The sequence below is a fragment of the Lontra canadensis genome, unplaced genomic scaffold (genome assembly GCF_010015895.1).
Source record: "Lontra canadensis isolate GAN:19392208 unplaced genomic scaffold, GSC_riverotter_1.0 scaffold17, whole genome shotgun sequence".
NCBI classification, from domain to species: Eukaryota; Metazoa; Chordata; class Mammalia; order Carnivora; family Mustelidae; genus Lontra; species Lontra canadensis.
Genome location: NW_022631011.1, coordinates 11,382,488 through 11,401,787, shown reverse-complemented (window position 1 = coordinate 11,401,787; position 19,300 = coordinate 11,382,488).

The following is a 19,300-nucleotide window of genomic DNA, read 5'->3' as shown; positions in this document are numbered from 1 at the left end:
GGAAGGAGACTAAGTCTGGGGTACTTATTCCCAGGATCCCTCCTTGTAGCATCACCTTCAAACTTATGTGTCCTGCAAGTGAAGATCACTACTGTTTTCAAGATGGTACTCTCTATACAACTCTCAGGTTCCAGAAACCAGTCTCTCCCACCCCTTCATCCCATTGTTATAAGTTCTGAAGCATGCACTCTGATGAGAGTTCTATCCTTGCAAATCATCCCTGGATTAAAACCCCCCAAATTAACTTAGTTTTAATATATTAGATCATTTTCTTTCTCCTGGGACTTTATTATAGTCTGACACCAAAAATTATACTCTCAACCATCAGGTCAAACTACCTCCTAAATTAGGGTTTCTGGTTTTCATCCTCTAGGATAAATGTACCTGGACTCCAGTATTACCTTAGCATACTTCTGAACTCTGTGAGGCCTCTTGGAATCACAGTCTCCATTAAATAGTGTTTTTTTTTTATTATTATTTTATTTGAGAGACAGAGAATGAGCACTCGCACAGAGGCAGAGTGAGGGGGAGAAGCTGACTCCCTCCTGAGCAGAACGCCCCACATGGGGCTCGGTCATGACCTGAGCCGAAGGCAGACCCTTAACCGACTGAGCCACCCATGTCCCCCCATCCAATAAATAGTTTTCTTGCACCTTCACTTTACTACTTTACTCCCTTCTGTATCATATTACAGTTAGATTGTGCTAAGGAATTATCAGTTTAAATATTAATACATATGAAATCCTTGCCAGTGAAATTTTGATCTCAAGAAACTATATGTTTTTTCTTTCTAGGTCTCAACTGTCTAGGTCTTAGTCTTTCTTTTATGAGAATCTGAGCAGTAAAATAAGGACTACCATAAATATTTCTGTTCAAGTTCTTTAGAATTTTGAAAGGTAAAAATGCTAGGGGTAGGGCGAATACCAACTTTGTTTCTGAAGCCACTATACTTGGATACACAATACTTAGGAATGCCCTGATACATCATAAAGATGGTCCTGGGGGGGCACCTGGGTAGCTCAGTGGGTTAAAACCTCTGCCTTCGGCTCAGGTCATGATCCCAGGGTCATGGGATCGAGCCCCGCATCGGGCTCTCTGCTCAGCAGGGAGCCTGCTTCCCTTCCTCTCTCTCTCTCTGCCTGCCTCTCTGACTACTTGTGATCTCTGTCTGTCAAATAAATAAATAAAATATTAAAAAAAAAAAAAAGATGGTCCTGGGATTCCAGGAGACCTAACAACCCATTGTTGTCTAGGCACACTAGCATGCCAGTCATCTTCTCCCCCTGGAAAAGGAAAGCAGGGAAGAACCCCTACATACATGTCTGTGTGTGCACATATGCGGCATGCATATGTGTAGATGTGTGTATTTATACACACAAGCAGTACTGAAAGAGGGCCCGGTCCCTGTGTGTCTGCAGGAAGTACTGTCCCTCTGCTCAGGGACTGTAAGGTCATTCTAACACTGCAGCCTGGAATGCAATTCCCCTTGAAAATCATCTTAAAGAATCACAACATTTCAGCTAGGAGAGACCTTAAAGATAGAACACAGATGTTCAACACCTTTTTTTTTTTTTTTTTAATATTTGAGAGAGAGAGGCCCCTGGAAGGTGTGTGGGGGTAGGGTAGGGGCAGACAGAGAGGAAGAAAGAGAATCTCAAGCAGACTCCCCATTGAACACGGAGCCCAAGGGGCTCGATCTCACGAACCTGAGTTCATGACCTGAGCTGAAATGAAGAGTCAGAAGCTCAACCCACTGAGCCATCCGGGCACCCCAACCCCTTCATTTTTCAGATCACTCAAAACACCAGGACAGGAAGTGACCTCTCTGATTAATGATATCAGACTCTGGGATTGGGAATCCAGAGTCAGTGGGGGTGCTTTCTGCTGCTCCCCCAGGCACTGCCGCCTATGTCCATCACCTACTATTCCCCAGAGTCCTCGAAAACATGCAGAGAGTGACAGATGACACAATGGCTGACAGCGGTTACTCATGAAGCCTAATCTATTATGAGCAGTTTTATACATTATTAAATATTTTACAAAATTTTTAATGACTGCATAGCCTGTTGGTTTTTGGATGTACCACAGTTTAATTCATCAATCTCTTGTATTTTATTCACCTTCCCTTCACCCCATTGGTAACAGAGGGGTTCCCACCCTCAGGTTATAGGAATTGGCCACACATCTGACACGGGACAGAGGAGACCAGTAGCAATTTATGAGTCATCCACGCTCCCAGTCGAAGGGAGGACTGTGTGTGCCACACAGGATCACGGGGCTGGGGGGAGGGTCCCACGTGGGAACAGAGGGCACAAGCAGGGTCTAGGGGAGGCAGGCATCCTCATAACAAGAGAGTGAGGTGACTGCTGGTACCTGGAGAAGGATGGGATCTGAATTTGGCTTGTTTGAATAATTTTGCACACCAGTAGGAAAGTGAAGCCTGTCGCTCGTGTTAAGCAGCATGTGTTCAGTTCCCATGATAAAGAGGGTGTTCCGGTTGGGATGTCTTACCTACAGCAACAGAATGAGGAGGGGAACTTGCAGTTAAGCCATTCAAGTCCCCCACAGACACCCAACTTCAAATGTCAAGACAGCACATAGCACTAAACCTTCATTTTAGGTCTTACACCACATCTGGTTGTTGAAATTCCTGATATTTCATTCTCAAACACAGCCACAATGGGCACCTTTGAACGTCTATCATCTTACCTACCTCTGGTCACTTTGTTAGGATGAATTCCTCAATGCTGAACTTAAATGGGGGAAAAAAAACCAACAAAACAAACACTGTTCTATAGGTAGATATAACGGCGGGGGCTGTGTTCCATCGTTTTCAAATATCTCTATTGTAAGCAGAATGTTCTTTTGTCTTTAACTAAATGCTTTATTATAATACCTATACATTTATAAAAACATGCAAACAAGACAAAAGGGTATATAATGAAAAGTCAGAGTCTTCCTTACCTATTCTCAAGCCCCACTACCAGGCCACTCCCCAAAAGCAGCCACAAATTGTTTCTGAATATATTCAACCACGACACATCTTTAAAAAAAAAAATTTTTTTTTAATCTAGTAAATGGGAGTATACTCTACCTGATGTGGGAACTGCACAGTACTTCATAAGATGGACGGATTAGTTTGCTAGAGCTGCTGTAACTGAATACTGGTGGCCTAAGGGACAGACACTTACTTTCTCATGGTTCTGGAGGCCAGAAGTGCAAGATTAGCATGTCAGCAAATTTGGTTTCTCCTAAGGCCTCTCCATTTGGCTGGCAGACAGCTGCCTACTTGCTGTGTCCTCGCATGGCTTGCCCTCTATCTGTGTGCCCCCTGGGGCTTTCTCTTCCTATAAGGACACCAGTCACATCGAATTAGGGCCCCATCCTTAATGATTTTAAAATTAATCACCTCGGGGCGCCTGGGTGTCTCAGTGGGTTAAAGCCTCTGCCTTCAGCTCAGGTCATGATCCAGGGTCCTGGGATCGAGCCCCGCATCAGGCTCTCTGCTCAGCGGGGAGCCTGCTTCCTCCTCTTTCTCTATCTGCCTCTCTGCCTACTTGTGATCTCTGTCTGTCAAATAAATAAATAAAATCTTTAAAAAAATAAATAAAATAAAATTAATCACCTCTTTTAAGGCCAACTCTCCAAATATAGTCACATTCTTTTTTTTAAGATTTGAGAGAGAGCCAGCGTGTGCTTGTGACAAGGGGGAGGGATAGAATCCACGAGCAGGCACCCCCCTGGGTGATGTGGGACTCAGGGCTTGATCTTATGATTCCGAGAGCTGAAATCAAGACCAGAGCTGAAATCAAGAGTCAGGTGCTCAACTGACTGAGCCACCCAGGTGTCCCCAAATATAGTCACATTCTAAGATACTGGGAGGCTAGGGAGCCTTGACATACAGACTTGGGGAAGGGGGGACACAATTCAGTCTATAACAGAAGCATTATAGGTTTTATTGTTTCCAGCTTTTTACTATTACAACTGTATAATGAACATCACTGTAGAGAAATCTTCGTACATGTGTGAGTATATCCATAGAATAAACTCCAAGAAATAGAACTACTGAATCAAAGGAATAAATTTGCATATATACTGCCAAATTGCAAACCTCCAAGAAGTTTTGTCAAATTCAGATTTAAACTTCCACCAATAATGTATGAGGGTAGTCATTCCCCCTCATGACCAACGAACTGGCATATTATGAAACTTCATCTTTGTTAGCCTTTAAATAAAATTCTAGCTAATTTTGATCTGCTTCTTTTAATTGTTGGTGAGGTTTTATATGGTGTGCATTTTTATAATAAGAGGACTTTCCTTCCCTCTCCTGCATTTATTATCCTCACAACAATTAAATATTTATATTACTTTAGGGAATCAAAACTGCTAGAATGACTTCATTTGAATCTAGTGTCAGGTAATTGAAACATTGGTTCCAATATATCCAGTCCAATTTGAAGAAGTATCGCTACCCATGGCCACACAGAATACGGTCTATTGCTGAATGAAACTGATCACTGATGGTATTTGCTGTCCATCAACAATGGCAATAAAGCCAGCCCCCTCTTTAGTGGTTAAGTATCTCTCAATAACTAAGTTAAGTTGAAGACATTTTCCTCCACCATTTCTTTTCCAGTTGGCATGCAGGCATGACTTAGCCTGATGTTTGCAGATTGGAATGAAAGAAAGTAGGTTGCTTTCAATTGTAGAGTTACCTGGAAAATTGGATAAATAAATCAAATCTAATTTTTTAAAGATTTTATTTCTTTGAGAGAGAGAGTGAAAGTGAGAGAGATCATAAGGGAGAAGAAGCAGGCTTCCCGCTGAGCAGAGAGCCTGATGTGGGGCTCCATCCCAGGACCCTGAGATCATGACCTGAGCAAAAGGCAGACACTTAACTGACTGAGCCCCCCAGGTGTCCAAATCAAATCTAATTTCTAACCTAGGACTAGTGCAGACTTAGCTTTTCTTATACACTGCCACACACAGCTTTTGGGAACCTCTGAAGTTTAAGACTCCAGGGCAGCCTCAAGATAGGCAGTCTGAGCAAGGACAGGTTTAAATGAATGGGCAAGATGCTGGGGAAAGTTGGGCATGTTTGCTATAGAACAGAACATTTTAAAAAGAAAAATTGCCTGCAGGACTTTGGTACACATGTGTTCATTGGGACGGGGGCCCCATAGTGAAAGAGAAAATCATTCTCCTGTTTTCTAGAACTACGCCAGTTTCCCAAGCACCTTCCAAAGGCAACAGGAGTATTTCTGAAGAAGATACACTCACCCATTCTGTCTGCCATATGGAAATTGGGAAGGGCACATGAAGTTTGCCATGTTTCAGGATTTCATCATGTTTTTGGCAAGGGTGTGTACACATAAGGAGACCTTTTGTTAAACCACACAACTCTGATCTTGTTTATGAGCTCTAAAATTAAATTATCTCGCATAAATACTCAGAAGGTAATTTTCATATTAGTCTCAATGGTCCACAGTACCACCACAAAAGATCCAGTCACAATTCATTCTGTGACATGGGCGGCCTCTCGGCTTGGTACAATGTGTGACTTCGTGGGAGTTTCATGACCTACAGACTCTCATGCATTTAAAGAAGGAAAGAGTAGCTGGAAGCACTTTTGCTGGATCTGTGGCAAAAGCATTTACTATTGAATCAAGGAAATACAGCAATGCAAAAGAATGAAGACCATAGTTCAGAGCTTGCAAACTCTTTCTGTGAAGGACCTAATGGTAAATATTTTAGGGTAAATATTTTAGAGACCATTGGGTCTCTGTCACAACTACTAAACTGCTGTTGTATCACAGAAATAGCCGTAGACAGTACATAAATGAATAGGTGTAGCCATGTTCCAATAAAACTTTATTTACAAAAACAGACAGTAGGCCAGATTTGACCTATGGGTCATAGTCTGCCAGCCCTCACTCTAGCCTACATTGATCTTTCTCTGACCTGGTATTTTCTTTTTTAAACATATATAGCTACTGTATTTGGCTTTTTTTAAAAAATTAACTTATTTAATCCTCAAAACAACTCTACTATTATTCGTTTCCCATGTCATAGATGAGAAAACTAAGGCACAAAGAGGTTGAGCAACTCTCCCAAAGTTGTACAGCCAGGTAGTGCTAGAACACGAAGTCAGGCAATCTGACCGGAGAGACCCCAGCTTGCCACCTGCTCCCGTGAGATTTCAAATATGCCAAGAGCTCTCAAAAGCATGTCTACCCTTCCAGACACTCCTGAAACTCAAGGTCTGGCTTATACCCAGAGCAGATTAGTTCTGCTCTTCTTTCATGTAGATTTCCAGGTTAAATCCAATTCTGTATTCGACTTCTAGCAAGAGAAGCATGAGGAGATTCCGAGGGTCCCATATCCACCGTGCCATTTGGAGGTCCTCAGACGCCTCGTGAAGGCTTCTAGACCTTCATCCAGCATCTTTTCCCAGTTTGCTATAAGCCTAGAATTTACGGTGTCCCCTAAGGAATAATTTGAGACAAGACTGTGCTACCCAAATAGGCTATTTAAAAACACAGAGCAGACAACAAAACACTGCCAACTGCAAGTAAAATTAATGACTATAGAAATAAAAATTAAGCCCCAACTTCTCCGATAACACAAAATTATGAGTCATCTGGATAAAAAAAGATGTTTGTCACTGCAAGTAAAAGTATACTATCATGAGGTTTGGAATTTCTCTCTGGTAAGTCTGAATAGAGCCGACAAACCCCGGACTACTGGTGGTCTCGGTACTAAGGACTTGAGTTCAGTTGGAAGGTGCTGCTTGCCTAACATTCCTTGTGATTTGTTCTGCCCTCAGTATCCTACCATACTATCCAGGTTTTTCTTTCAATCAAAATGTACCTCATTTGATAGGGTTAAAACCACCATCTCATCTAATTAAAGAAGAAAAGTAAACTGAACATTCTCTTTTAGAACATGGAAATTCCCTGTGGTTGCCAGAAAGAACTTGAAATGCTTTAAGATTAAGATTATACATTCAGTCAAATCAGCAATTATAAATTAGTAGCTTTGTGCGAGGATTTAGAGTGTTAGTAGAATGAGAAAAGAGGTTATTCTCTGAAACAGCCTCTGGGAAAGCTAAGTGGGTGTTTTCATGTCCCATTCATAAAACCCAAGGACAAATCCATCAACTTTTCTATGGCCTTTATTACAGGGAAAAGAAAATCCACTGTTTCTATTTGTTAAAAGGGTTCAGCTTTCATATCCTGGGAGAACAGAGAATGTTTGACTCTGAAGGGGCAGGATATTTTTGTATGTGAGTTAAAAAGAGAAAGATATTTTATCATGTAAATGTGTTTTGTCATTCATTAGAAAACACCTCTGGAGTACTGTGGGAGAAGGGGGTCCCTAATAAGCTTGAAATTTTCATTGGCCAGCAAACATATGAAAGCGAAGGAAAAGAAAAAATACGTAAAAATCTACTCTGTGCCAGACTCTATGCTAGGAAGTTTAACATAGTTACTTAAGGAAATAGCTAATTTTAAATGTTAGGTTCTGTCTTCAAGTTCTAAAGATTGTTGATTATCATTTAAAACATTTTCTCTTATCTGTGTGGTGATGAATGGTAGCTAGACTTATTGCGATCATTTCACAATATACAACAAACATCGAATCATTATGCTGTATACCTGGAGCTAATAAAATGTTATATGTCAATTACATCTCAATACAAAAAATGGAAAATATTTTCCCTTGTTTCAATTGCCGTTTGGAAAACTTGAATTTCAGTGTGAATGCACTGCTTTCTTTTACATGAACACCTTTACTTCAAGCAGCCCCAGAAGACAGGACTGGTGAAGAAGTCTCTCCATTGCTGTATGTCCCCATTTTACAACTGTCCAAAGAGCCATGGAAACTCGGGCATTTGGGCTTAGCAAGCCCTTCCTTTCCATCTCTCACCCCCTCATTAGAAATCAATATAGTTCTACTATGAGGGCTCTTGTGACTACAAAAAATGAGGCATGACTTTGAAAGCAGCTGGAACAAGCCAATGAATTCATTTACATGATGATACACTAGGGTGTTGGAAGACGGTGCAGAGTGGGACCCATTCTTGCTCCTGACATAACTCCAAAGCAGCAGCTTACGCTTCTTGCGAGTGCTCCGTCACATCCTTCCCAAATCCTCATTCCCCGACCAAGCCCCGTTAGGGAAACCTGGAGATAAGCTTCAAACACCGCTAACTAGCTGCCTTGCCTCATGCTTCCTGTGCCCCAATCTTGCTGAAAACTCCCTTTCCTTGACTTCAGCTAATTTAGTCATCTTGTTATGTTTTCTGTGTGTCGTACATACTGGCAGCATTCGCTTGGCTGTTTGAAGTCTTTTTTTTTAATTAATTTATTTATTTGAGAGAGAGAGAGAGAGCAGAAGGGAGGAGGCAGAGGAAGAGGGAGAAAGAGAATCTCAAGCAGACTCCACGCTGAGCCTGATGTGGGGCTTGAACTCGGGTTCAGGGATTGAGCCGAAACCAAGAGTCAGACATTTAACCAAATACTCCACCCAGGTGCCCATTTTAAGTCTTAAAACAAAGGCTGTGGGGCTCTGACTACAATCATTTACTGAGTAACTATGAAACCAAGTGCCATACAGTTTACTCTGTTTAGACAATTTTTTTTTTGCACAGATCATTCAAATTTCTCCATGTATTCTCTGTAACAACCCAGTGAGGAATGGATTAGTATTCCCATTTTACAGAAGAGGAAGTTGAGCCACACAAGTTAAGTTAGAAACAGGCAGGACAGGGATAATGATACAAAACTAATTAGTGGTAGGGTATGTGCTATGGTGAGTGCTGTGAAGTTTGTAAACGTGGAGATTCACAGACCTGTACCCCTGGGGGAAAAATATATATATATATATGTTTATAAAAAATAAAATTATAAAAAAAAAAAAAAAAACTAATTAGTGACTTCTGAAACCTACTGCTCTCAGCCATGAGACAATTCTGCCCAGAGTGGTCTTCATCGGAGTGATAAACATAAAACCACACGCAATTATATCCTTAGAAATTACCTTCAACTCTGGGGCACCTGGGTGGCTCAGTGGGTTAAAGCCTCTGCCTTCGGCTCAGCTCATGATGCCAGGGGCCTGGGATCAAGCCCCACATCGGGCTCTCTGCTCAGCAGGGAGCCTGCTTCCTCCTCTCTCTCTGCTGCCTCTCTGCCAACTTGTGATCTCTGTCTGTCAAATAAATAAATAAAGTCTTTAAAAAAAAATTACCTTCAATTCTATCTTTAAACTTTACTTTTAAAAAATCATTTTTATAAGGATAAATTTAGATGAGCTGGTTTTTAACATTATTTTGGTTACAGATCCATAGAGAATTTGACAATACTGTGCACACTCCACCCAGACAAAGAACACACGCCATACATACAACAGTCTAGACGGCTGCTAACTTTAAGGATGTCTCTACTGACATTAGAACCCCGCTCAGTCACAGGCTAATGTTGCCGGGTCATCTCTGCACGTGTTACCAGCAAGCCTTCCCATTCTTCACTTTGATTTTCTACTGAAGTGATACGTAGCACCTCTATTACTACATTCTGTTCATGTTGTGGGGCGAATGACTCACGATGGACTTTTCACATGCTAAATCCCCATGCCTTCAATAGTGATGGTAAAGATGATGTCACCTTCCAACCCCATCAACCTCAGAGATACAGTGTTGTTTACAGAGTCCAGAGATACAGTCCAACTTTGCTACTGCTAGTACATTTTCCCTACTGTTGAAAGAGTCTTGACTTACTAATTACAGCATGTATCATAAGGTACCATTTCCTAGCATAGGCCCATTCAGAGAGAAAGAGTTTGACCACAGGGCATATGAAAAATATTTAAGAGTAGCTATATACAAAAAAGCCATCTAGAATTGCATGGTGGTTAAGAACCAAAGCTTTGAAATAAGGTGGCTGAAAAAGATGGCCATAGGTTCAATCATGGTTCTGCCATTTACCTCCTATAGGACCTTGAGCACTTTACTTAACCTCTGAGTTCCTTTATCTGTGAATGAGGATAATAACACACATCCTGCATGGTTCAAGTTAATGTTAAATAAAACAAGATGAGAAACACACAGAGCTTGGTACATAGTAAGCACTGGATAATGGGGGCTCTTATTATATAATTCTTAATTTTCAATGGACTTGCTATCTGGCATGATTATAAAAAACAATATTCTGGGGGCGCCTGGGTGGCTCAGTGGGTTAAGCCTCTGCCTTCAGCTCAGGTCATGGTCTCAGGGTCCTGGGATAGAGGCCCACATCAGGCTCTCTGCTCAGCAGAGATAATATATAAATAAATAATAATATATAAATAAATAATGAAATTTTTTAAAAATAACAACAACAACAATATTCTGGTAAATAGATAGTTTCCATATTTATCATTGTTAAAAGTAATATGTGGGATTAAATTATGGATTTTTTGCCTGTGCCTAAAAGGATTACTGATTTTTAAGGAAATAGAACACAATAAAAATTCTTAAAGATGAAAGCATAGGACCTACCCTATCTTTAATCATTTGGATAGAGCCTCTGGGATCAGGATTACTATAATAAATATGAACCATCATTACTATATAACAGATGTGTAGAAATAAATAGCAAGAGAGATTTCCAGATGATAAAATATCAACTACTCTTTTACCATAGTATAATATTCTGTGATACATCCTTTGGTTAAGAAGTCCTATGAAAGATGTATTTTTAAAAGATATTAAGAAAGTATAGGGAAAGGGTGGTTGGGTTATGGACATTGGGGAGGGTATGTGCTGTGGTGAGAGCTGTGAGGTGTGTAAGCCTGATGATTCACAGACCTGTACTCCTGGGGCAAATAATACATTATATGTTATAAAATGTTTTTTAAAAAATAGAACATTAAAAAAAAAAAAAGAACGAAAGTAGTGGATACTCAGTGAATGCTTATTGAATTGAAGACCAAACTGAAAACCAGACTTACATTCATTCTTTTATTATGTCTCATGACTTCCTAGCAGGACAAAGATTATATGCCAACTTTATGTTTGAAGTGACTGTGAGTTAAAAGACTTAATTTGCCAACGTACACACTAGTTGTGAAAAGTAGTGACTAGAACATCAGCATTCCAACCTTGGCCTAACTTCAAAACCCATGCTGTTTTTACCATAGACTGCTACCTGCCAAACTTTATAATGAAATATATATAATATTCATTATATATAATTATATATTCATTATATATGTAGATATAGATATAGATATAGATATAGATATAGATATAGATATAGATAGTCAGGAACTCTGCTTATAAAAGGTCTTATCTTCTCCATTATCTATCTAATAACCTCCTGGAGGGGTGGGGAGAAGGTGGCCAAGTTGAAGAAATAAATATAAAGAATGTAGTATCTCTTGAATATATAGAGTGATTTCAACTTCAAAAAATAGAAAATAAAAATAACAAATGAAACTCTGATCTGAGACAACAATTAAAATATGTTACACCCTTTTTCTGGCTTCTTATGTGGGTTCATATGAATGCGCTGCCATCCCAAACTAATTAGAAGACCAGTTGCAAGCAACCCTCGGCAGTTTGATTACTCACTAATTTGAATGAAACCCTGCCAAGGACACATGAAAACTATATAAATCAAGAAAATTTCTCCAATTTTAATGAATCATATCTTTTATGGGAGATAAGCCACAGTTGAAAGTCAGTTTACATGCCAGTTAAGGAAGCTATAATCATAAGCAATTAGTCTGTGCCTAGAATGAATTTTAATCAATCTAGGATCATTGCCTTTTCATCTGTGCAAACAAACAAACAAAAAAAACTTTTTATGTAATTATTACCAAGACTTTGGGAAAAAATTAAAAGTATTGAAATTCAAGGACTAGAGTAGAAATTCAGCATCAACTGGCAATCTAACTTGGACTATTAATTCAGGCACTTTCATAGGTGCTGCTAATAATAGTTACCAGCTCAGCCCTTGAACTGTCATCTGTATAGCCAAGCAGATCAATGAAAGATATTTATGAATTTGCTACATTTCATAGAACACAGAGAATGAAAACATATGGGGGACTTAATTGATTTTACCATCTCAATACCCCCAGGTTTCTCAAAATAGTACCAGATCATTTAGCTATAGAAGCTATCTGCCTTAATGTTTCTATTAAGACCAAATTGACAACAAGACCCACTAGTGTAGCTACAGAAGGAAGTATAAGTTATTTTGGAAGTAATACCAAGTCCTAGTGCTTGCTTCTTAGTACTGAACTGAATCTACAGTTTTGTACTAGACATTTTGCACTAGTCAAATCCATTCTTGTGTCTTTTTGTTAATGTGCTCTGTACCACTGGTGAGTGCTCCTTGGTTTCCTTACCTGCTGCTACAGAAAATTCTTTTACATCCTGTTGGCTATTGCCAAGGCTACAAAAAAGAAAAGCTATATGTATGTAACATTAACCCTTTGATGGCTAATGTATGTTTTTGTTTGCTGTGCCTTGTTATGGCTGCTTTTTTGTACTAATAAAGTATATTTGGGCTAAAAAAAAAAGGGGGGGAGTATAATGTCTAAAGGTAAAATAATGAAAGTTAAGGTTGAGTTATAAAAGCCAAGAAAAGTGTTCAGGTGCCTTGATTTATGGCACCGTGTAAGATATCACTAACAGAAATAGATCAGTTAGGAAATCTCAACCAAAGCAAAAACCTCTCTCAACTTCAGTCTTTTCTCCTATGTGTAGCTATATATGAAATTCTCACTTTACAAAGCACAGACATGCTTGATGCTAAAATGACTGTTAACTAAAACCAAGTCCTAGCACTCTGCCTCTGAACATAACAGGGCAATGAAGACTTGTGAAATGGATAATGTGCTTACATTAACTCGCATCAGAAGTCAACAGCATAGGGAGAGATCATTAGAGCTTAAGAAATGTCCTTCCCATAGCTGCTTAGGCATTTACTTTTCCTTGATCTTACTTTTTAAGTTAAGTTACAAAAGCACTAAAGACTGTTTGGAAAATAAAAATCATTATCCACATCGCTGCACCTTAAAACTATCATCATGTGTCATATTCTCGCCTGGTCTTGCTTCTTCACGTATACAAAACCCTCTACTTTATACCCGCAGGAATATATTACATGTACCTCGCTTTTTTTTTTTTTTTCCCTCTCCACCAAAATATTTATGGGAGGTGCTTTCATCTTGGTATTTGGAGTGTGATAGAAAGATGGCAGGGTAGGAGGATCCTAAATTCATCCCCTCCCACAGATACATCTAGATAACACTCACATCAGTGTAAATAACCCAAGGACTGTCGGAAGGTCAGAAGAGATCTCCACAGCTAAATGTAGAGAAGAGGCCACACTGAAGAAGGTAGGATGGGCAGAGGTGCAGTCAGGAGCCGAACTGACCCGCAGGACTGTCCACAGGAGGGAGCAATACCACAAGCATGGAGAAGGAAAGGAACTGACCCCAAACCAGGCACCCAGATCTGGTAACCCCCATTCGGAAGACAAATCCTCACAACAGTTGGCTATGAAAACCAGAGAAACTTAACTTCTCAAATTCTTATAATCATTGGAGCTTCACACCTGGAACTTTAAAATCAGTAGCTCAGCTCCGAGAGAGCCAAGAGAGCAAGAAGAAATTGAGTCCACACCCTTTAAGAGACAGCACAACAAAGAGCCCTACTGAGATACAGCATAGAAGCCACAGTTGAAAAATATCCAGTATATAGAGGAAGGAATTTTTTTTCCTAAAATTTTTAAATCCAGTAATCTCTACACCCAGTGTGGGGCTCAAACCCATGATCCTGAGATCAAGAATCACATGCTTTTCCTACTGAGCCAGCCAGGTGCCCAGGGAGGAAAGTTTCTTTAATAACCTCAGAGTATATGCTAGAGGGGCAGACATCATTGGGAGACTACTCCAAGAAATGAAGAACTGGTGGATGCATTTCCCTCTCCACCACCCCTTTCCCCAGCCTATACTGAAGCACACCTACAGGAACTAATGCAGTACAAACATTCTTTACCTAGCTTGCCAAAAGCATGACCTGACCCTACATTCCTCTGCAGGTGTGCCCCCTCGAACCCAGAGAGGCAGGAACACATCCAAAGTGGGGGAATAAGCATGGCACTGTGCAAGCAGCCCCAGTACTCCAAAGTGACTCCTGCCCCTGGGGAGAGGGAAGGATAACCACACATACCACCAGTTCAACTGCAGCCCTATAAGTGGCCTCTGATCTGAATGCAGGCTCTACCTACCAGTGAAAAACTCCCAGAGGAGAACACAAGGAGAGCATCCTACAGTTCAGAGTGACCACAGCTCTGCCAAACACCTGGTCTGACCCAACTCAAGCATAAGGTGACCCTCACTGGCCTATTAACACCACAGGGCCCAAACACTGCTCACAAAAGGAAAAGAGAGCCATTGCAGAACTAGACTGAGGCAAATGCAGTTCAGCCACAACAGTAGGGCACACCCAACATACACTAGAGACAGCCCTGAAGCACCAGATTCTGAAGAATAGGGGATGCTGTACTACAGGGCACTACAGGACCCCTTCTTCGTAAGGCTACTGCTCACCAGAATAGGAGATGTAGCTGATTTTCCTAACACACAGAAACAGACACAGTAAGTTAGACAAAATGAGGAGAAAGGAATATATCCCAAATTAAAGAAGAGGACAAAAACACAGCAAAAGAGAAATGAAACATATATAAGTAAAATGACTGATAGAGAACTTAAAGTAATGGTCATAAAGATACTCACTGGACTTGACAAAAGAGTAGAGGACATCAGTGAGACCCTCAACAGAGAGACAGAAACCTTAAAAAGGAACCAATCAGATGAAGAACTAAATACCAGAAATTAAAAATACACTAGATGAGTAAATGGTGGACTAGAAAAAGCAGAAGGAAAAAAGAAATAATAGCTGAAAACTTCCTGAATCTGAGGAAGGAAACAGAAATCTAGATCCAGCAGGCACAGACAGCCTCCAACAAAATCAACACAAGGTCCACACCAAGACACATAGTACTTAAAATAGTAAAAGAAAGTGATGGAGAATTTTAAAAAGCAGCAAGAGAAAAAAACAAAAACGTTACATATAAGGGAAACCCCATAAGGCAATCACCTTTTTTTCAGCAGAAACTTTGAAGGCCAGAGGGAGGGACATGATATATTCAGAGTGCTGAAAGAAAACAACTGCAACCAAGAATATCCAGCAAGTCTTTCTTTTTTTTTTTTTAAGATTTTATTTATTTATTTGACAGAGAGATATCACAAGTAGGCAGAAAGGCAGGCAGAGAGAGAGGAAGGGAAGCAGGCTCCCTGCTGAGTAGAGAGCCTGATGCGGGGCTCAATCCCAGGACCCTGGGATCATGACCTGAGCCAAAGTCAGAGGCTTAACCCACTGAGCCACCCAGGCACCCCTCCACCAAGTCTTTCATTCAGAATAGAAGGGAAGTTAAGAGTTTCCCAGACAAACAAAAGTTAAAGGAATTAATTACCATGAAATCAGCCTTACAAAAAAGGATTAAAGGGGATTTTTTTCAGTGGAAAGAAAGGACTGTAGGCAAGAACTGGAAAAGTAGGGAGCAGAAGAGCAGTAAAATTAACAATATCTACAAAAATCAGTCAAGGGACTCACAAAATGAAGGGATGTGAAGTTGGACACTGTATACCTAAAATGCTGGTAAGAGAGGAGTAAATATTTAGTGCTTTTAGAATGGGTTCAAACTTAAGCAACCATCAACATAATGTAGACTGCTATATGCAGAGGATGTTATATGTAAACCAAATGGTAACCACAAATAAAAAGACTGGTTATAGATATGCAAAAAGAACAGTAATCCAAGTTTATCACTAAAGAAAGACAGCAAACCATTAGAGAAGAGAGCAAGAGAAGGAAGAGAAGGAACTACAAAAACAACCCTAAAACAAGTAAAAAAATGACAAGTATGTATCTATCAATAATCACTCTGAGGGTTGCCTGGGTGGCTCAGTCAGTTAAGCATCTACCTTCAGCTCAGGTCATGATTCAGGGTCCTGGTATCAAGCCCCACATCCAGTTCCCTGCTTATCAGGGAGTCTGCTTCTCCCTCTCCCCCTATCCTTTCCCACTCCCACTCATGTATCCTCTCTCTCAAATAAAAATTGTTAAAAAAAATAATAATACTTTGAATGTAAATGGACTAAATGTTCCAATCAAAAGACATAAGGTGACAGAAGATGCTACCTACAAGACTAACTTCATATTTAAAGACACATGCAGACTGAAAGTGAAGGATGGAAAAGCATATATGATGTCAATGGAAGTGAAAAGACAGGGTATCAATACTTATATCCGACAAAATAGACTTTAAAACAAGACTAACAAGAGACAAAAAAAAAAAGGACGCTGCATAATCATAAAGGAAACAATCCAACAAGATGTAACAATTATAAATATTTATGAACCTAACATGGGAACACCCAAACACATGACAGTTAATAACAAACAAAGGAACTGGTAGTGATACAATAAATGTAAATGTCCATTTACAGAAATGGACAGATCATTCAAACAAAAATTAACAAGGAAACAGTGGCTTTGAATGACACATTGGACCAGGTAGATCAAACGGAACATTTCATCCTAGTACAGCAGAATACACATTCTTTTCAAGTGCACATGGAACATTCTCCAGTATAATCACATATTAGGCCACAAAATAAGTCTCAACAAATTCAAAAAGACTGAAGTCTTACCATGCATTTTTTTTTAAGATTTTATTTATTTATTTGACAGAGAGATAGAGAGCACAAGTAAGCAGAGTGGCGGGCAGAGGGAGAGAGAAAGAAGCAGGCTCTCTACTGATCAGGGAGCCTGATGCAGGGCTCAATCCCAGGACCCTGGAATCATGACCTGAGCCAAAAGCAGCCACTTAACCAGCTGAGCCACCCTGGCACCCCCCATGCATCTTTTCTAATCATGACATTATGAAACTAGAAATCAACCACAAGAAAAAAATCTGAAAAGGGCACAAATACATGGAAGTTAAATAATACTCTACTATACAATGAATGAGTCAACCAAAAAAAAATCAAAGAGGAAGCCAGAAAATATACTGAGACAAATGAAAATGGAAACATGATTGGCCAAAATCTTTAGGATGCACACAAGCTCTTCTAAGAGGAAAATTTATAGTAATGCCAGCCTACCCTAAGAAAACAAATCTCAAATAAACAACCTAACTTTACACCTACAAGAAGAAAGAACAAAACCCACAACCAGGAGAAGGAAGAAAATAATAAAGATTAGGGCAGAAATACACAAAATAAAAACTAAAAAATGCATTACAACAGATCCATGAAACCAGGAGCTAGTTCCTCGGGAAAAAAACAAAAACAAAAACAAAAACAAAAAACAAAATTGATCAATTGTTAGTTAGATCAACAAAACTAATCTAACTGTTAGATACACACACACACACACACACACACACACGAAGACTCATAAAATTCAAAAATGAAAGGAGAAACACTTGTCAACACCTCAGAAATACAAAGGATTAGAAGAGGATATTATGAAAAATTCTATGCCAATAAATTCAACAAGCTAGAAGAAATGGATAAATTCCTACAAACATAACTTCTGAAACACAATCAGAAAGAGATAGAAAATAGGAACAGATGAATTATCAGCAATGAAAATGAATCAGGAATCAAAAAAGAAAATGAATCAGTAATCAAAAAACTCCAAATAAGTAAAAGTCCAGGACTGTATCTTTTCACAGCTGAATTCTACCAAACATTTAAAGAAGATTTAGTATCTATTCTTCTCAAACTATTTGAAAAAAAAAAAAAAAAGGAAGTAAAACTTCCAAATTCATTGTACAAGGCCAGCATTACCCTGATACCAAATCCAGATAAAGACATTAAAAAAATAAAAATAAAAAGGAGAAAAAGAGAGAGAGAACTATAGGCCAATATCTCTGATAAACATAGTGAAAAATCCTCAACAAAATATTAGCAAATCAAATCCAACAATACATTTAAAAAAGCATTCGCCGTGATCAAGTGGGATTTATTCGCAGAATGTAAGGATGGTTCAATTTTTATAAATCAATCAACATGATACATTACATCAATAAGGGAAAGGATAAAAACCATATGATCATTCCAATAGATGCAGAAAAAAACTATTTGACAAGGTATAACATCCATTCATGATTAAAAACAAAACAAAACAAAAAAAAACCCTCAACAAAGTAGGTTTAGAGGGAACATACCTCAACATAAGGTCATATATGGAAAAACCCATAGCTAACATTATACTCGTTGGTTGAAAAAAACAGAAACCTTTTCCCCCTAAGGGACAAGACAAAAGATGTCCTCTCTCACCACTTTTATTCAACATAGTGCTGGAAGTCCTACCCACAGCAAACAGAGAAGAAAAGGGAATAAAAGCCATCCAAATTACTAAGGAAGAAGTAAAACTTCCACTATTTGCAGAAGACAGGATACCATATAGACTAAAGACTCCACCCAGAAACTACTAGAACTGATAAATGAATTCAGATATGTCACAGGATATAAAACCAAAATATAGAAATCCATTATATTCCCCCCCCAAAAAGAAATCGATTTCCATACACTAATAATGAAGCATCAGAAAAAGAAATTAAGAAAACATTCCTATTTATAATTACATCAAAAATAATAATTCCTAGTGGCGCCTGGGTGGCTCAGTGGGTTAAGCCTCTGCCTTCAGCTCAGGTTATGATTTCAGGGTCCTGGGATAGAGTCCTGCATCAGGATCTCTGCTCAGCAGGGAGACTGCTCCCCCCTCTCTCTCTGCCTGCTGCTCTGCCTACTTGTGATTTCTCTCTCTCTGTCGAATAAATAAGTAAAATCTTCAAATAATAATAATAATAATAATACCTAGGAATAAACTTAACCAAGGAGGTGAAAGACCTGTACTCTGAAAATTATGAAGTATTGATGAAAAAAATTGGAAGATGACAAAGAAATGGAAAGACATTCCACAGTCACAGATTGAAAGAATACTGTCAAAATATCCATACTACACTAAGCAATCTGCAGAATTGAATCTGCAATCCCTATCAAAATACCAACAGCATTTTTCACAGAACTTGAACAAACAATCCTCAAACTTGTGTGGAACCACCAAAATAATAAATAGACAAAGCAATCTTAAAAAAAATGAACTCATCTATAAGTATCACAATCCCAGATTTCAAAATGTACTACAAAATTGTAATAATCAAAATAGAGT